Consider the following 20,365-nt stretch of genomic DNA (forward strand, 5'->3'; position numbering starts at 1 on the left):
CTTACTACTTGGATCATCTTTACACTACTGATACCATCAATTTCACCCTCCCTCCTGTTACCATCTCACATCGGGCCTTCCAGTGTGATGTTACTACTCAAACTGATCCAATTCTCTCTCCTCCTGCCATTGTACGCAGTACCCAGACCCCCCTTCGCTCACGGAATTACCGCTATGACTGCGGGGCATATGATGGCCTACAAGTCAACCCTGTGTCTCCCTATGCTCCATCATTCCCAGGCCCTTTTCCACCTCCCAGTCCAGACCCATCATCCTCTAATTCTTCTTCCCCTCCTGTTCCTTCCCCTCTCTCCCTCAATCCCACTTCTCCAACTACCACCAGATCCCCTTCTCCTGGTTGTTCTTACATATAACCTTGATTAATCCATTCTACCTACTAATGACATACTAAGCATGGCCAATTCTCATTATTATTCATTAGTTACATATTTTAAGCTGTAAAGAGAAAACATTTTGCTGAGCATCACCACCAGTCATTAGGTTGCAAAAAATTGGTACGTAGCAATTATGAAACCTTACAGCTTTTTGTTGTGTGCCGCTACAGTAATATAATTTTTACTCATGCGCCCTTTGAAGGACTCAAAATAACACCAGCGAGCATCCCCATAGATTTCCCTCTACCACATTCTGTACAAATGCTAACAAATGACCGAGACCAAAAGGTTGTCACTAGGTCCATAAAACGTTACACCACACCACGGATAAATGCTCAATTCTGGTTGGTCGGAATTGATTAATGTTCTCTAACATCTTCTCTAATAGTAATAATAGTCATCTATATTAATCTACACTGGCATCTATATTGATCCAATTATTCTAATCATTTGTGTAGAAAAAGTTTACAAAGGGACTTGCAAAAATGCTGGTGAAGGACAAAAGTTTTTTTTGTTGGATTCCAAATTTGTTTTGAGAACATCGCAGAACCCAAAACCACAGAGGGATAGTGGCTGGAGTTCCTCTTTTCCATGCTCATGGGTCGGGGACATCACTGGGAGAAGCTTCTTGTGTTATTCAGAAACCCTGGTTTTAAAGAGTAGCGGATCTTTCTTGCCAATTTAGTAGGGTGTTGTTGGGCCCACCTGCCTGGAGGAGTATTCGTGGTAGGTCACCTTGACTGGTAAACAAGCTCACTCATTCACAAGCTACCTTGAGGCCAACAGGGCAGCCTCAAATACTCGAGAGCTCCCTCCAGAGGTCAACGAAGCTACCTCCAACATTTAAGAACTCCCTTCTGGGGATCACCGGTCAACCTCCAGTGCTTATGTGCTAAGAGAGATGATAATCCTGACAAGATCTGAACTCCACCTTAGATGTTGTTTTTTTTAAAGCAAATACACATTATTAAAAAATATGTTTCTAATTCATTTTCTTCAGCTGATCACAAAACAGGTATGACTTGGCCATCTAACCTACATTATTATAATTCATCAAGGGGAAAAATTCAGCATTAATCCATAAAACCGGTGTGTTAACAGTGCTGGGAGAATTTGTTCCCGAAACTCATTTATTCTTCATTACCTATTATACGTATTACTTTAATTAAATGACGTGTGTTGATGAGTTAGTATTTCACAGCTGGATAACATCTTGAGTTTCTTATTATACTTTTTCTGAACACACCTTCAAAAATAATGTGTGCAAGTCTTAAACCTTTCAGAGATAATGATCTATTCAGAGACTAGAAGACGACATGAAAAAAAAAGCACCTTCGCTTTTTCATACTGTCTTGTTAATTAAAATATCTGAATAGTAACGGGTAAACAAAGCGATGAGGATTGAAAACCCAGAACGAAAAGAAAAAGACAAAACCAGATCAAAAAGATCTAAATACAGAAAATAAAGCTTAAAAATTTCACAGGCAAATTTAACTGAATGTTAATCTTAATATCAAAGACTATTATGTATACAGATTCATTAATGTATGTATACATAGAGGATATACAGAATACTAAATGACATTAATAAATGAATACGGGGTAATAATTCTGTCTCGAACGGCAAAACATTTATGGTAATATTGTTTATGTTCAGGAAATTATTTATCTATTTATAATCATATTATACAACTAGATACTCAGCAATAAACGGTGACATTTCGACAATATCAAATGGTTAGTAACATCTAAAAGAAAATGCTCGAATTTGGTGTACACCTGTGACAACAGAGGAGTCATGAGGTGTACCTGGACTTTGTACTTACAGGAAAAAAAAAACAACACAACATGTTTGCATGTAGTAGTGTTTTTGAGTCAGATGTTTAGAACACTGACACCTGCAATGGGATTGAAACAGTGGAACTGAGGCAATGGTCAAGGACAAAGTGGGAGATAAACTCGGGGGGGAGTTTACTACAGATGGGGAGATTTTGTGTAAATCATTACATGTCATTATTATGAACTGCTCGGTTTTGGTTGTTTTCTTCGGTGGTAGATGATATAATCAAAAACATATAAATTGTTTAAACATGTGTGACATTTAGGACAATGTACATCAATCAGTCATAACATTAAACCGATTGTGTAGGTCTCCATTGTACTTCCAAAACAGTTCTGATCCTTTGAGGCTCGGCTTGAGACTTGAGAAGTTGTGCTGGGGTATCTGGTACCAAGACGTTAGTAGAACTCCTGTAAGTTGTGAGGTTAGGCCTCCAGAGATCTGACACGTTTTTCCATCACATCCCACAGATGCTAGAGTTGGAGGCCAAGTCAACACTTGAACTCTGTCATGTCCCTCAAATCATTCCTGAGCAATTTTTGAGGTGTTAAAGGAAGTGTTATGCTGCTAAGCGAGGCATTACAACACATTAGGGAATACTGTTGCCATGAAGGAGTGTATTTGTTATATCTGCAGCAATGTTTAGGTACTGTACATGGTACATGTCAAAGTAACATCCACATGAACCAGGATGCAAGATTTCCCAGCAGAATGCTGCCCAGGGCATCACCATCAACATCCACCTACTTGCCTTGTTCCCATAGTGCATCCTGCTGCCATCTCTTCCCCATGTAAGCAATGCAAATGCACCTGTCCCTCCACGTGATGTAAAAGAAAACAGAAAATCAGACATGGCCACTTTCTTGCATTGCTCCATGGTCCAGTTCTGATGCTCACATGTCCATGGTAGGTATTTTTGCAGTGAATGAGGGTCAGCATTAGCGCTCTGACTGGTCTTTGTACCATAGCCAGCATTACATTTTTAATTTGTAATACAGTAGCTCTTCTGTGGGATGGAACCATAAGTCCTAGAAATCTGGCCTACTCATGAGTGATCTAAATCTATATCTGGAGTACTGTAAAGCTGCTTTATGACAATTGCACTACAAGCAAAACCGAATTAAACCGAACTTATGAGCGATTTTAAACTCAGGGTGCTTTCACACCTATAGTTCGGTTCATTTGGTCCGGACCAAAAGCAAAAAATGATACATTGTAGCTTTTTAGCAGTTTTGGTTCCTTTTCACACCTCACTGTTCTTTCTGTTCTGCACCAGTTGAAACGAACCAAAATGCAGTCATGTGATAACATCCACATCACTCATTGGCCACAGGTCTTTGAGCGTATTTCCTAAACTGCTTCTCGATTGGTCAGAATAAACGTGCGGGAAATTTCAACGAAACTCCGGAAGTAAACAAAAAGAGGAAAATACAGCATACAGTACACCATGGAGAGACGACTGCACGCTGCGATTATGTTCATGGTTGTAATCTACTACATCGCTCGTATACAGCATTCTATGTAAAGTCTTAATTTTCAGAATGAAGCGCGGATGCGGCTTGAAAATATCATTTTAATGCACTGCAAATGGTGAAGACGCATCGCAAGACACTTCAGGAGGCGGCGAGCATTACTTTTGCGAAACTGTGACATGCTCATCTTCCGAAAATATTGCCAACGACCCACTACGGCAGCTGGTTTAGTCCAAAATGCGCAATACTTTTTTGCAGTTAGGTCTGTTCGATCTCGGATCGTGTTCTCACCACAGACGAATCGTACCAGATTTCGTTTGAAAGCGTACTGAGACCATCTCTTCAAGGAGGTCTCGGTCCGCTTGTTTGGTCCGCTTTTGCCACGCACCAGGGTTCGATTGCTGCATTCTCACCTGCCCAAACGAACCGCACCAAATGAGCAATCGAACTCGGATACGATTCAACCGAACTAAACAAGGCAGGTGTGAAAGCACCATCATACACTAGCAGAGAAACCAAACCATTGTGCATCATAAACAGAGAGACATATGAAGAGTAGTTTGTCTTTTACACATCAAGTGCTGCTTTCTTTAATGTTCCAGTCCAGTAAGTAATTAAACTGGAACCTGTTTTTGTATATTGCTTTCCTCCTCTCTCTCTCTCTCTCTCTCTCTCTCTCTCTCTCTCTCTCTCTCTCTCTCTCTCTCTCTCTCTATCTATCTCTCTATCTCTCTGTCCCTTACTCTGTCAATGTCTCATTCTCTTTACTGGTGTACCTAAGATTAGCAGTCTTTGTGCAGAAGGGGAAAACATAATGAAGAACATTTAATATAAAATGACTCATGCACCGTTTCCCAGAAGACATGGCCAAGGACTGCTTGTGAACTCGTGTAAAATGACCTGAATTGGCTCAAGCCAATTCATTTGCTCTAGACTGAAGACATTTGGGTTAGGAGATCAAAAGATGAATATGAGAAGAGAGATTAGAATTTCAGCTTTAACTTCCTGGTATTTCTGTTTCAATGAGCAAACTAGACCATGTTTCTTGTTCTCCAGATAGAACTCAGTTAGATTGATTGTTTAAACAATAAATAGTTCTGAACATCTACTCAGGGTTTCAGCCCTTAGTTAAGCCCTTGTAAAGATTGCATTTGTGTTATAAAGGAAGATGAACATGGCAATCAGAGAGCTGACTACGAATGAAAAACAGGCTATTTTCAGCTGAGAAAGAGGGAAAATCAACCAGAGGCCATATACAATTCAACAATTTGGAATGGAATGAAAAAGAAAGAAATCGCTGGTGTACTGAGCAACAGACACTGAACAGATCGGCCAATAAAAACGGCTGATGACAGAAATGTTGTGAGATCTGTGGAAAAAAAAGCACAAAAACAACAGTCAGTGTCAGCAACCACCATTCCAAAGGACCACCATTCTTGAACCAAAAACTGTGGCTATACCAAAAGTAAACCATTTATCAGCTAAAAAAAATCAGATTGGAAACCAGAAATAAATACAGAGAGAAGCAATACAAGTTCTGGATCTAATATGAACCTCTACCAAAGTGATGGAAAGGCCAAAAAGTACAGAACGTAACAGATCCAAAACATACAAGCTCTTTGGTCAAGCATGTCTGCTTCTGGAACAGGCACAATCATCTTTATTGATGATGTAACTCAGCAGCAGGATGAAGTCAGAAGTTACAGGAACATTCTGTCCACCAACTTCCAAAGAAATGCATCCAAATGAATCGAAACTTTACTGTAACTTTATCACACAGCAAAACAATGATCCAAACCGCACTGCAGACACAACAGATGACTTCACTATAAAGAGGGAACAGTGGGAGGTTTTAGACTGACCAATCATCAATCATAGGACCATAACCCAAATAAACAACATTTCACATCCCAAAGAAGAGACTGAAGGGAGAAACCCCATGAAACAAGTTTGGAAAATCACCACAAAAGACTGATGCAGATTGATGCAGTTATTAAATGTAAAGGATATGCAACCATATCAAGTGTCAATTACTTCAATTTACTTCTGCTCACGTAAACAGTTGGTGGTGTAATACAAAAGGTTCAATGTCTTGTGGTGTTTAATACAGATAAGGCGTAAATAACAGGAAATAAAAGCTGAAATCCTAACCTCTTGTTCCATATCGATATTTTGATCTCAAACCCAAATGGCTTTGGTGTACAACAATGAATTGGCTTTGTTGTTCCTGTAATTCCAGAAGAGACTGTAGATGCTTCCTCCAATCCGCTGCTGCCGTGTCACGACTGAGCCCAAATACGCTGCCGGTCAGAACTGAGATACTAATACGAGATAACCTACATCCATTAAACACATTACGTGACCTTTTATGTAGGGTTTGTTGAACTTTAACCTTTTATATACAGCGTTTACATATATTTATTATATTTATATATATAAGGGAAGAAGGAAACCACCATGACGGTGGGAAAAAAAGAAAAATTCACTGAGGGAAAAACACAGAAACACATCATGGCGATGAAGTCAGCAACTGAGTACATCCTTACAGTGGAACCTAGGGGTCAGTTACAGTAAATAGAAGTCGATATAAATGTTAATGGTGTGCATATGTATAGTCTCATGTCTGCCTCATATCCTCCTTAAACAATCTATCGCTTCCTGCTGTCTCACAGCGAGTATACTGTATATATAAACCAGTCTTCATTCACTAAAGACAATAACAATAATTATTATTGCAAGAAAAATAAAATTGCCTTATATGGGCATCATTTTTTTCCCCCAAATGGTGCTTGGACGCCATCTTTCTAGTTAATTCCCCTACTGAAAAAAGGAAGCATGATCCACCTTTTTTGCTATCAGCTCATTCTTCTGAGATTTGCATATTCGCAGAAATAAAGTTTACCTTGATGAAGGAAAAGTAGCAGCAATTTCCAGTGTATGTCTCAAACAAGCAGCACTCATTAACGTCACAGAGAGAAACAGACGCGACACTGCCCTCATCAGCTTCATTACTGAATTAAATTCTACTTATATGGAATATCTGGAATACTCATTCTTGCTTTTGCAACTGTTTCTACAATACAACGTGGATAGTTACTTTAAAACAGATTGCCTTGAACGCTATAACGTTTCAGTTCTGTTCTTATACTTACTATCTGGAACGATAGCTGACTGGGTGTTCAATCTTATTTCCGTACAAACTAACATCCTTGTGATTTTAAATGTGAAAATTTAGTGTGATGAGTTTGAACATTCTGTAGTATCAGTGTATTATCACAACTTCGATATCAATGACAGTGAATACTGAATACTGAAATAACAACCACATACAGTATCATGATGCTGAATACTGAAATACTATATGTACTGATACATTCAGCTTTCTGAATGTTAACAGTAACACTTAACACCAAAAAAGAGAACTGAATCTTAATACGGAAGGAAAAGAGACATGACGTAGAGTGAAGGCCACTGGACGTCTGTCCTGTGTGTGTTAGCAGTTTGCTGTGAGAGAGCATATAAAAAAAAAAGGAAATAGTAAATATGAAGCCTGAATCATCATGCTGTTTGTATATAACCTTGTGAATGCAAAGGTGTTTGTTCAGCCATCTGTGTGTACATACTTCTTATATGTTAGGTGTGTGTGTGTGTGTGTGTGTGTGTGTGTGTGTGTGTGTGTGTGTGTGTGTGTGTGTGTGTGTGTGTGTGTGTGTGTGTGTGTTTGCCTACAACTGCATTATTGACTTGTTCTTGCAGTGTTTGCCAGGCAGCTGCCTACATGTCTGGAGCAAGGATTAATAAATGTGTGTGTGTGTGTGTGTGTGTGTGTGTGTGTGTGTGTGTGTGTGTGTGTGTGTGTGTGTGTGTGTGTGTGTGTGTGTGTGTGTGTGTGTGTGTGTGTGTGAGTGAGAGAGAGAGAGAGAGAGAGAGAGAGAGAGAGAGAGAGAGAGAGAGAGAATGCAAACAGCCACTAGGTGGAGGCAGGTGTTGGTAGTCCAGTCAAATCTGGCAGTCTGGAGAGATAGGGAGAGAGAGAGAGAGAGAGAGAGAGAGAGAGAGAGAGAGAGAGAGAGAGAGAGAGAGAGAGAGAGAGAGAGAGAGAGAGAGAGAGAGAGATGGAGAGAGAGAAAGAGCTGGAAAGAATAGTGCATGGTCATGATGACCAGACTGCCGGATCACTGACTGGTTGCGTCAGCGTGGTTTCAGGCTGATGTAACAGCGGCGTGATGCAGATGAGCTTATCTTAGTGGAAAAAACATTGAGTTGGAATGTTGAGATTAGGGACAGGGCTGTATACCAGTGTGAAGGGATGTTAGGACGTAGGAAAATAAGCTAAGATAAGATAAGATAAGACTAATTGCTCCACCAGATGAAAAAAAAACATTTCAGGATAATAAGAAAAAAATACAAGGCTTTTTATTTTAAGCATTTAAACTTTTGGAAGATCCTCCTGCAATACCAAATATTTCTAATCCTACTATTACTTTTGTTAACTAACTTAACAAAAATTAACTTAACTTAATCATTTTTGATGCAGTATTTCTTATTGAACTATTATTTAAGTTTTAAATTGGTGTAACTTAGTCACATATATGTGCTTATTCGCAGAATACAATCACCGTCCTTCTGCTTGCAATAGAAACAACTTTAAAAACAAACAGTTTTACGGGGTTTATTCAGCACAGGAGAGATTATATAGCACTTTTAATTTTAGGTCAAAATCTCTATGCTTTACTTATGATAATAAGCACATTAAATAACCAATGTTGTTTATGCTAGCACATAAACTCTCTCTATATATATATATATACACATTTCCTCTTCTCAATTAAGAAAGTAATTCCTAACAGATAGCAAGCTGAACTTGATCTAAATCACAGCTCTAATTCAAAGCTTTAAACGTGACGAGCGTGACTGTGGACTTAACAGGAAGCTTGTGTAGCTTGAATACCATGCTGTGTCTTTCTTTCCCTGCTGCTGTGATTTACACTATATGCCGTGCTATGGCCTTTCATGTCCTTACTGTACTGTAAAGCAGAAAATATCCCTGTTCATGTGGGAGACACAGCAGCGATGCGGCTAAATATGGTGGGCATGCAAGGTCCATTTTTATAAAATGTAGGACAATTAGGAACAGAGACTTGAATTGAGAGAGAGAGAGAGAGAGAGAGAGAGAGAGAGACAGAGACAGAGACAGATTGTGAGAGAGAGAGAGAGAGAGAGAGAGAGAGAGAGAGAGAGAGAGAGAGAGAGAGAGAGAGAGAGAGAGAGAGAGAGAGAGAGAGAGAGAGAGGGAAGAGAAACCACAGCAAAAACATATTACACTGTAACCCACGGTTTGGCAAAAGTTTACTCTCTGACAAACACAACACACTGTCTATGTCACTGAACTTCTTTAGACCGAGGGATTGGTGACAGCAAGATCCTAGTATACCACCAATTTCACAATACACTACATATTACCAGGAAAGCGACACAACAGAATGACAAACTTCTTTTCAAATTAAAGGTAATACTAAAAAAAAAGTAAGCTTTAATAGGAAATTCTGGCAATTTGACCCAAGTATGACTCATGTTAAAATTCGCCCCTTTTTATAACCTTTGTGTGAAAATGGAGAACTAGCCCACAGGTGTATACTGATGAATAAATAAAGAAGTAAATAAATAAATAACATTTAATAATCATAATCATAAAAATATCAAATAAATACTAAAGAAGTTCCTTGTTTATAATCGCAGAACTTTACACTGCAGGATGTTTAAATCTATTGTGAAACTATGAATAAATTTCTATTGAGTTTTGACAAAGAACAATCTTTTTGCCACAGAAACTTTTAGTACAAATTCAGTTTCTTGGGGTAACTGTGTTAGTGTTGCAGTGCTTCGTGCAATACCCTCAGAAATGTGCATCCTAATGAAATACGTCACCTTATCATTATTATGCATCTATTAAAACAAGAAGCAACATGCATTATTGGAAATATTAAATTTAGAAGATTATACTCCCGTAATGGCACATTCCAAAGCAATTTATTCCTTTTTATAGCACAGCAATTTGCCAATGATTACGATTTCTCATATATTAAAGAATTACATGTTGTACTTCTTATCTGTTTATAGTTACAGATATTCTTACGCAAACCGATTTCCTGTTTTTGCTTACATTATTTCTATAGACGTTATCTACCACATCAGCTTCTTCTCGTTGTATCTTTAGGTTAGTAAGACATAAACACAGCCTGTGATGTTATGAGAGACTACAAAGTGCAAGCTGTCCCTTTCTTATGTCAGGATACATCATTACCTCTGACTGTTATATAACGCTGACACTGGAGACTCCTTCCAGAAACCTCAAATAGGTTTTTTCCGAAAGTTCATGTTTTAGTGGTTAATACAGATATTATGGCTTATTAGAACAAGCCTGCTAATATAAACCTATTACTTACAGTTGACTTAACCCCTTCTGACCAATCAGAAGAGAGAAATCAGTGGTATAAATCAAATTGTCTCCCAGACCTAGTAGCGACTAGTGCAATTCCAACACACAAAAAAAACAAATGTCTAGCATACAGATTCACACTTCACTACAAACCTGTTTAAAGCTGCCCTATAATTAAAGTTCAGCACCTTACTGTATGGCACACCCTTGTCAGATTGGTATTTATTTGCCCCTATGTTGAAAACTGGCACCCGGACTTTGCCTGTAGTTGTAGTCTAATCATAATTTACAGTTTGTAAAATCAAATGTGATTTATAATTCAAGGAGCTGAATGTAAAGTGAAGGTGTGTGATTTTGTATTTAATTATATAAATGTGATTTTATAGGCTGGTCTTCTGGTCTTAATTTTCCTCACGAGGTACTGTATGGGGTATCATTTGTTTGAATTGCCCTGGTCTTGACTCTGTAAAGCAGTACTGCATCACCGGATGTTTACTACTGCCATGACTCAGCTGTTTCAAGGCTGCTCCCAAATTAAAAGATAGATGTGTCTGAGCTCGAGACATGATAAGCCCTGCGAACAGTAATGAGGCTGCAAATCAGGCTCGGTGAAGAGAATGACAACATGCTGCTCGCTGTGCAAATGGGTCCCATTGATCTGTTTGTGTTGTCTCTCTACACGGCTTTCAGATCCATCAGACTCCTTACAGAGACGGAGAGTGATGGTGTAGTTTTATATACGGGACGAGACTCGCTTTTCCTGTGAGTGAGGCGGCCCGGTGGAATTGACCTGGTTTTCACTTGCCCCAAAAGGCTTTGTTCTCCAAGAAAACATGCGACCCTGCTGCTCGCCTTCTTTCTGTACTGTGGAGGACTCATCAACAGTCCAACACATTGGAATTTGTTAACACTGTGTCCTCATTTCCAAACTAAAGCTCTGCCAAACTCTGAAAACGTCCCATTACTGTTAATTCAGAACAACACAAGATGTTCTGATGGAAGAGCCAATGATTATTTCATATTACGAGAAATGTTTAGTTAATGCTGGCCAAACCGCAAGACACCAGAGCGTCTTTGGCACTTGGTTCTCCATAATAACAGATAGAGGAACGTTTACACACTTCCACAAGATTCACACTGCAGTTTGTTTGCCATTGGTGATTGTAAAATATGAGCTTTTTAGGGGGAAGTTTAAAGCATTAATGTAAGATTTAGTTGTTGCCAATTCCCACTCATGGTGAAAGAGTGGCCATGTTTAAGGATCCTCACAAACATGCCATTAGGCGGATTGGCTGTGCTACATGGTTCCTAGGTGTGAACGAGTGTGGTATAGTTTTACCTGACTCCCAAAGTTGAAAGGATGGATCCTGACCAGGATAAAGCCACTACTGAAGAGGAATATATAAATGAAAAATAACAAGGTTTCTTTTAAAAACTCATGCTGAACTTGCTTGGAGGAGAGCACTAACTGGCTTATGTCCCTGTGATTGGCATGGAAAAAAAAGGATCCTTTCCACCCCGATATACCCACAAAACAAATGCCAGGTCAAATATGACACAGATGAGGCTCGGACAGCTTCTGAGTATTCCACAAAGCACCCAAGTTCAGAAACAGGTCTCCATTGAATCGTGTGCTGTCCTGTTTCTGCAGTGCTGGGTCTTGATGTCCATCCCTGCTGAGGGGTAGCAACAGGTTGTGCAATAGGAACATCTTGTCCTCTCGGGTTGCTTGCAATCAAAGCATTTTTGACGGCCTCTGCCAAGTCAAGCATGTGTCATTATTGTGTGAAACCGTATCCCTATTTAAAGGCGGCTACTTTCAAGGCTGTGTTTTGTCTTTCTTACCTGCCCTTCCCTTTCTCTCGCTTGCTCTCACACACACATGCAATCACAGGCCAGGTCTTGATAGATGTGGTTTTGAATAGGTAGAGTGAAGCGCCCGTAGAGAGTTACTCTTTGTGAGGGGCATTTTGAGAGAGATGTGATTTCACATCAAGTGGAGCACAGGGTCCAGGACTGTGCCAGCTTTGCTTGCTTGGCCACATTCCTCTCCCATTGAGTGCTTGGGAACCAGCACAAAGTAGAATGCAAATATTGCCTTGCCTACACTGCTAGCCTTTTACTGGACTAGGGGAAGAATATAGGGGTTGCTGCTTTAAACCAGCTATGGAAACTATAGCTCTGATGTTGATGTTGATGTTGATGTTTGCTCTGTGTGTGTGTGTGTGTGTGTGTGTGTGTGTGTGTGTGTGTGTGTGTGTGTGTGTGTGTGTGTGTGTGTGTGTGTGTGCGTGTGTGTGCGAGTGATAATATTGCATGAAATGCCATTTTGTTACACTTTTTATTCAGATATAGCACTACAACTATAACCACATATAATCAGTTCTATTTTGCATTCAAAAAACCTCCTGTGCTCCTTTCCTGCACCAGTTTCTGACAGGAAAACAAGATTTTGATCGAGACACTGTGACAAAAGTAACTATTTAAAACAAATATAATCACTAATAAAACAACAAAAAGTTCTCTTTAAAAAAAAAAAAAACATCAGAAGATTCATGAGTAAGAGAAAAGACCTCCAAGCTTCTGAGGTCTGTGTTTAAATGCTTGCAAAGTCAGTTTAAAGACCTCTTCCTTTTAAAGAAGGCCTTTTTTTTTTGGCCATATTAATTGATAATGGTTATAGCCAGCATCTGACTTGCAACATAAAACAGATTAGTAAAACAGCTCAGGTTATAAAATGTTCAGTAATAAGTAGCTAATTAGTCTTTAGCCTGTTATGTTAATATCTTGTTTTATATGCTGTTGGAGCATTTGTGTGAACAGAGCACATGTTCTTGTGGTAAGTTTATATGAGGTTTGATGTGTACATGGGTTTGGAAAGGTTAGTTTGAAGTCCATCAGTGTTGCTAGTAAGAGAGTAAATTCAAAGTGCCTTGTGCTAGTTTTACTGTTAGTGTTAGCATGTAGCATTGCTTTTAGCATGTTAATGTTATTGGAACACTTTGTATAAAATTAAAACACCCTTTTTCTTTTCAGTACTGAAGAATTAAAGCTAGCTAACATTCATTACAAAAAATGCAAATCGTTTACTGTTAATCATCATAGAAACATCATTATGTATCATAGCATGATATTTCTGTCCAGTCATTTCACTTCTATGGTGCTGTTTGGACATTCAGAGGAGAACAATCTGGGTTTCTGGGTTGCTTATATGAGCAGAGGATCTGTTTATCAGTGACGAGAGAGTTTAAAAGCTGATGAATTTTGGGTTGTTGCGCAGTTTAACTGTGGCACATGCTGCTGAGGATATGCTTCTCTGTGTTCTCTCTCTCCTTCTTCCATCTCACTGTCTCCCGTCTCTTTTCACTGCCTGACCACCCTTATCTTTCCTCGTCTGTGTTTCAGTTTTGTTCTGTCTCAATGTTTTTTAATGTACATGACCTCTTGGTAAGCTTCACGCACTCTCATTATAGCCCTTCCTCCCTTCCTCCCTCCCTCCCTCCGTCTCTGCACCACAGTAATGGCAGCAACCTCTGCTTCTGCGTGGCTTTTTTCTCCTGCGTCATTGCTCACCACCATTGAATGTAAACACACGCATTCACATGAGAACAGCAGATGCATGACCACACATATGCAAGTAGTTTTACAGCTGAGACCTGTTTGGATCACAGCCGTACCAACAGACGTGTCTTTTTATTATGAACATGCTTTCTATATTAATGTCTAGTCTGTTACTGATATGAATGCTTGCGCTGCTGGTATGATTAAATACATTTCACCAAACTTGTCATGTGATCTAGACTGCCAGGACTGAAAAAGAAAACAACTGAACAAGCTGTGGTGTGTCATAACAACAGTACAGCATCAGAACACACTCCAATGGCTCGGTTTTCACACCCAAACAAACATGCATGTGTTTTGAATATGACCAGTGCATAGACAAATGGAGATAGCAACTCTCAGATATAAAGGTCTCCCCACTTAGGCATGCTCAGCATATGTAAGAGCCACAAAAATTAATCCCTTTTTTCTTCTTGAGGACATGTGATCTTGGATTTGCTGTATATTTGCATCAAGAGCTTTGCCACTGTTGACTCATCAAAACTCTGAGCAGCTTACAGCAAGTCAGATGACGTCCGAAGCTTTGTGATGGGCGAATGCTCCTTCTCGTTTGCAAATTGTGGTAGCAGATTATCTGTTATTACTATGCTAAACTAGATCTGAAGATCACCACAGCCTTGCTCTTAAGTGCTGTTTGTTTTCCTAAGCACACATACGCACACAAAACAAAGAGTAAAAACCTCACACAGCAGACACCAATTACGCAAGTGACCCATTGCTCATGTCAGATGAGGTACTAATCTCTTTATTTTTCAGCATGTGGACATGTCTGGCTCAGAATGAACTTCTTGGAGACTAATAATACTTAATAAAAGAACACAACCTGGTCTGGACACAGGACAACACACCTTATTGAAGTTTCTAAATTTTTTCATTAGAAGTGATGCTCAGGACAAGCAGATTGTCTGGGTTATTACTTTATTATTCGAGAAATACAAGCAAAAGAAAAAGACGCTAGCCAGAATCGAATAATCTTAACACATTTCCTAAAAAAAGGCATAATGATAATGATTTAAACCTTCAGTTTCCTAATAAGCTTGTCTGTACTGTAACATGTCATCATCCTATCCTATTCTTTAACTATCGCCAACTGATGACAATATTCGCCTTGGTTTTAAAGAAGAGAAACCAAGGGGTTGTAGCCAGACATCAGAAACAGGTGTCCTGTACAAGTTACATGATTATATCAGATAAATACAGGAAGCTAGTTATGAGTTGGTTGTAACTGCAGTCATTAGCGTTTGGTCAGGTTTTTCTTTGTTGCTTCTAATGTCAGTACTTTAAATAAAGGTAACGAATTATTAGCTACAACTAAGTTCAATTATACGTTTTGATGCTCTGCTCCAAAGTCAGACAGCAGGATATTAAGATTTGTATAGGATACAAAACAGGTGAAAAGGAAACACATTACGAAATACAGCACGTTATTTTTGTAGATGGTTTAGATTTTCTCACAGACATTTTAATCATCTGCAAATCCTTCCCAGCCTCATCCTTATTCCTATAAATGCTTTAGGTAACTACTGTAACTAGCTCACAATACATTATACATTATTATTATTATATATTACGTTAGCTCCCACTTTGCATCCTCGTCTGTGTGCTAAGTTTATTATTATCATTTGTCCATCCTTGAGAAGCGATCTGAGCACGAACTATGAAGAAAACCATCCCATCTCATTCTAAAGTAGAATAGGAAATACATGAGTGTATAAACGCTCGGGCTTGAGTGAAACCGATATTTGATTTATCTGATAGTGTAAAGTGGAAAAACTATTTCCTGTGTGTGATTTAACCGGTCTTCTAGGAAAAAATGATGAATGTTTACAACATGGTGATTGTTCATGTTCTCAGAAAGATCTCAGGAAGTGCAGTCTGCCGTCTTCCACATACCAGACCTCACAGATACCTAAGATTAGCTAGTGTCACTGCAATCAACAAGAAAGAAAAAACCCCACAATCCACCAAAGAAACCATGGCCAATTTAACTCTCTTGGACTCCTGGTCAGTCCTGGTCCTAGATAATGGATAAAAAAATTTTTCAATATCTGTAAGTACGTTTCTCAAATAGACCCCAGATGATCACGACATCGAAAGCATAAAAACACTTTCATTTGATTATACAAATTGAATTAGTAACACAAAGTTCAGGCTTGATGAAATCAAATTCCGATCTTCTTTGTGTCTCTATGCTGCGGGTTATAGAGAGCATTTAAAAATGCATTACTGTTGTTTTTTACATGCCATGATTTACACAGATAACAATAATCTCAGAGAACTTTAATATTAAACCATTTCATTATGCAGTCAGTACACTGGTTTGTCTGTTTTATTTCATGTCACATTACTCTGTTTTTTGTTTTTGTTTTGGATTGTTTGCCTAGACCAGCATAGACTAAACAAAAACTGTGGTCATGTAAATCAAATTGGCAGCGAGACCACTGACATTTCTTGTGTAAATATACACACAATCTCATTCCTGTCCAGTTTTATTCATATTCATGAAGAACAATGTAGGATCAATAATGTTCAGTTAAAGTGCTGTTCTTAAATTGAGTTACTAATGCTGATATCTAGGAAATGTGTGTAAAACAAGGTTTCATTAAATCTCTTTCAATCACAAGGGATTCATTTAACCAATTACTGCAACTGCATGATCAGATTTATCGCATTGCTTGAGGGTCGGCTTTGGCATCCAAATGATATGCGAACACTTTTTATATGGAAGATACAGTAATGTCAGTACAATAACAGACTGACAGGGAAGCACTAATTTCAGTAGGATCAGATATCCGATCTCTGTGCGTCACTGACACCTTATATTGATCTGATATTGTTATTCTCACAATAATTAAGCAGACTCTTGTTGTACAAAACAGCAGATGTGCTTATACTGTATTACTGTAAAATATGTGTCCTATGCCCCTTAAACCAAAGGTGTACTCCACAATTTACCCATTTTGAGGAGCAAATTGTTTAATACACTAATATGCTATTTAGTTTTTATAGCCCAAAAAGAGAGTAAATCAGAGTTGAGAAGAACTAGTTTGCTATATGCAGATTTAAACGCACCACCATACTATCTACATGCTTTCTCTCTCACCTCTCTCTCTTCCTCACTCCTCCTCACTCCCTCTCTCTCCCCATCCCTCCCTCTCTCTCCCGCTCGCTCTGGCCGGCGCGCGCCGCACCCGACCTACGTATTGCGCGCGTGCTCGCCTCCCCGGTCAGCAGCGCGCGCTCTTAACCCAGTCGTAAGGTGTAGAAAGGTGGTGCGTCACGCCTTTATTATTATAAACTCATAAAATTATAGAAAAAGTCGGTACAAGTCTCTATTTCACATCGCCTACGCCTCGTGTCCACCATCAGCCACATGCACATAATTCACATCATTTTAATAGAAAAAAAATATTTATAAATGGCAAATTTCTAAGGCGTCATTAGTCCAGTTATGTTTCCAAACGGAGACACAAAGCTTTAAGAAGTTTTATGAAGCACTTCTAAACATGCATAATCATTTACAGTTAACCTGCACTCATAGAAACTTAACAATAATATCAGTATTATAGCATATTATAGCATAATAATAAAAGTATTCCTCACTGACAAATATTCAGGTTTCCAACGACACCATCATAACCATCATCATCGTCATCGTCATCATCGTCAGAACAAAATACCACGTCAAATGAACTGCATTTTGCGCTGTATAGATTTTCAAGGCAAAACTGCCCACGTCATAATAAAAACAGCAGTTAAATAGAGGCAGAAATACGTACATTTCTTACGCAGGGATCAGCAGTCAGGCTTTCGTCCGTCTCGTGCGCAGTTTGTAATCCTACTGAGCGCAGCGCGTGTCGCTTTACACCTTGCGCTGATAAAACAAAACAACTTACACAAGTGCGTCTCTTTCACAACTTCGTACCTATTAGACCTAAAATAAACCTTACAGATTTAAAAACACTGTCATCAAACTACTATGTACGAACGTTTGGAGATTTTTTTTTTAGCTCTATAGGCTGCCCTAGGATTCAGGAATCGGTTCTTATAGAAAAGACTCTTTTAAGTGAATCGAGCGAATCGACTCTCAAAGAAAGAATGGATCTAAAGTTTGGTAACAGCCAACCCTTGTGCTATATGCTAAGTTTTCGGTATTTGTTTCTTTGTTACTTCTGTTTTTTCCTGTTGACAAATAAATATCTGAGATCAAACACTGTGTAGTGTTTAGAGATGATGGATATGTTAATAATAATAAATAATAATTTGTAAACAAACTGTAGTCTATTACTATTATATATATTTATATTATCTATTTTTGTTATTACATTTTCTAACGCATTTACGACACGCAATATCAGAGGCTCGGAATCATTCAAATCGAATGAATCTCAACGCTCGATTCATTTAAAGCGGCAGTTCGAACGAATCGATTCAGTGACTCGTAATGCCCATCGCTATACCACAACGTACTTCACTTGACGTTCTTTTACTAACTACGCACTTAAAGGGGCTCGTGATGTCCTAAAAAAGCAAGTCTGCGGTTCGAAATCGAGTTATCATCTCGAACCGTCATCCATACTGTTGTTAAATTGCCTCTCACGGCTTCAGTCCAGCCGGTACGAGCACGCGCTGTCCGTTAAAACGCACGGCTTTGAATTTTAATCTGCGCCACAGCGCTCGGAATGCGGACGTTGGCAGCGCGCGCTGTGCAAGAGGAGTCGCGTGTCAATCGAGCATCTCGTAGCAACCCCGGGGTTCGTGGAGTTGTCTTGTTAATACAACCTGAAGCGTTGTGAAGGATATCTGTTATCGCCAACCACGGACTAGACGCCCTTCCATGCGCACACACACACACACACGCGCGCGCGCACGCACACCTGCGCGAGCAGAGTTGAGCGATCGCGTGCGCTTCTCGTTAAACACTATAAATAACATGACTTACTTCCAGCTCGCATCATGACTTGCTTTGTATAAACAGCTTCGTCTTAAAAAAAAAAAAAAGAGACAGAAAATAAACACAAAGTCTTTAGGTGTAGCAGGTGCAGTCCGGAATCACGTCCGCTGTGTACCGCAGCAGATACAACATGCCCAAACTAACCAGCTTCAACTCCACTGAGGGCACCGGGACGTGTGAACGAGCTTGTGCGCGCGGTTACGGGGTAGCCACGAGCGCGCTTGAGCTTCTCCGGTGTGCTGTGTCGTTATGTCCTGATCGTCATGTGACGCCGAGCGCCGCAGCCTTCAGCACAACTTTAAAGGGACCACACACGTGACTTAAAGAGCTCTGGCTCGCTTTGAATAACTTCCGCCTGGAACATGAACATGTAATCTATCAGTAAAATTGGTTATGTTAACATTCCAACTGCTGCATCTTGCTGAATTCAGTCTCATCTTTGTTGCTTCAGCCAAATTAACCTTAGATCATGGGTTAAATGTTACCTTTTAATGAACCATTAATTAAATTCATTACAATTAACCCAGTTTGGGGGCCCCAGTTTTTATTTATTTGTTTGTTTCTTTGTTTGTTTCTTTGTTTGTTTATATTGTGGCCACAGACTCTTAGATGACATACTGTTATAAATAAATTTGCATACTTCTAATAATATGTATACTTCTCTGTCCAGCATTAACCTGTTTATTTATTTGCTTGTTTATTTGTTTGTTTGTGTGTTTGTTTGTTTTATTGTGGCCACAGACTCTTAGATGAGATACTGTTATAAATAAATTTGCATACTTCTAATGTATACTTCTCCGTATAGCATTAACCCGTTTTTTCTTTATATTTTATTTTTCTTTCTTTATTTTTTTATTATTTTTTTATATTGTGGCCACAGACTCTTAGATGAGATACTGTTATAAATAAATTAGCATATTCTAATAATATGTATACTTCTCTGTCCAGCATTAACCTGTTTTGTTGTTGTTGTTGTTGTTGTTGTTGTTGTTGTTTTTTCACTTTGAACACAAATAAAATCCTGTGTTTTAAAAAATTATTTTTTTAAATGTATTTAAACATGTTCCATTCTTGTTGAGCTGCTTTCAGGTTAATCGTTTACAGAAATGCATGTGATCGAATGCAGCAACCAGCAACAGGATCTGATATGAAGTTATGCTGGAACCGAGATATTTTGACTGGTTCTGCTAGGATGATTTTTAAGTATTTGGTCTGACCTGCTGAAATACATCATTGGGTCTTTATCAGACCATGGTTCAACATTTGAGACTCCCCCTGTACTGGATATGGTGGATCTCGGTAAAGTCTACAGTATTTGTTTACCATGTTTTCAGGGTTTTGGTTGATCCAGAGAACATTTCCAGGAACACCGGTTAAGAATATGTCCAGTCTATTCTAGGATGAATTACACTCCACCTACCTGTGTGGCTTTGTGGGGCAGGAGGAAGCCAGGGAACCTAGAAGCAACCCGTGTAGAGAACCTAAACTCCACACAAGACCCTGTTACTATACGTGTTGGTGTTTAATGATGAATGCTGTGTAAATGTGGCTAATTAATATAACAATTTGTTAGAAATTAAAGACACATGCTATTTTAATGCTACATTTTATGCTCAATTTCCACGTAACTGAGCAGAGGATTAA

The 20,365-nt window shown here is 39.0% G+C and overlaps 1 long non-coding RNA gene across 2 annotated transcripts in view; it reads right to left on the reverse strand.

Moving 5' to 3' along the window:
- LOC113645498 overlaps nucleotides 1-18,981 on the reverse strand; it is a 61,325-nt gene extending 42,344 nt beyond the window's left edge. For both annotated transcript variants that reach the window (XR_007138649.1, XR_007138648.1), the window contains exon 1: nucleotides 18,710-18,981. This is a non-coding gene — a long non-coding RNA (uncharacterized LOC113645498). The remainder of the gene's footprint in view (nucleotides 1-18,709) is intronic.
- Nucleotides 18,982-20,365: the final 1,384 nt, after the last annotated feature.

The sequence above is a fragment of the Tachysurus fulvidraco genome, chromosome 19 (assembly GCF_022655615.1).
Source record: "Tachysurus fulvidraco isolate hzauxx_2018 chromosome 19, HZAU_PFXX_2.0, whole genome shotgun sequence".
Classification (NCBI taxonomy): Eukaryota; Metazoa; Chordata; class Actinopteri; order Siluriformes; family Bagridae; genus Tachysurus; species Tachysurus fulvidraco.